Genomic DNA, 538 nt, shown 5'->3' with positions numbered 1-538 from the left:
GAGGGACAGTCCTGCTCCCTCCTCATCCCACGGGAGCCGGTCCCTTGCCCCGGGAGGAGCCCAGCAGCACCTCAGCCAAGGCCAGTCTGCTCCACCGGGTGCCTAATCCAGCAGTAATTTACTGACATGATTAATCATAAAAAGATTTGTAAAGCAATACTGCAATTTCATTTCATGTTAATATAATGAGAAATGAAACCTGCTGATTGCAGCTGCTGATTGCAGTATTCCCAAAGAGAATACATCACACGAGTTATCTTGCATCTTGCTGATTAAAATAAAACTCATTACAAAGCACAAAGCCGGCTATTTTTAACTACAACATGAGCAGGATGGTAAAACCAAACCGTTCCACCTGGCACCTCGCTGGTGTTTGGGCAGACAGACCAGCCCGCGACCTCTCCCCTTCTGTTTGACAGCCCAATTAACCAAAGCAGGGGCAGAAAAGCCGCCTTGGTGGCCACGAACCAGGGAGCCCAGAGCTCCTGGGGAAGAACACCTTCGCTGTCCTCCCCAGGCAGGAGCTCCCACTGCCCCG

At 51.1% G+C, this 538-nt stretch overlaps 1 protein-coding gene across 1 annotated transcript in view; it reads right to left on the bottom strand.

The window, feature by feature from the left end:
- The window catches only part of FRMD5 (FERM domain containing 5), a 15757-nt gene that overhangs the window by 1530 nt on the left and 13689 nt on the right, over positions 1-538 (bottom strand). The window lies entirely within an intron of this gene.

Source organism: Fulmarus glacialis, unplaced genomic scaffold (assembly GCF_000690835.1).
Source record: "Fulmarus glacialis isolate BGI_N327 unplaced genomic scaffold, ASM69083v1 scaffold21293, whole genome shotgun sequence".
NCBI lineage: Eukaryota > Metazoa > Chordata > Aves > Procellariiformes > Procellariidae > Fulmarus > Fulmarus glacialis.
The sequence above is the reverse complement of the archived record's forward strand: the minus strand, read 5'-3'. Positions and strand labels throughout refer to the sequence as shown.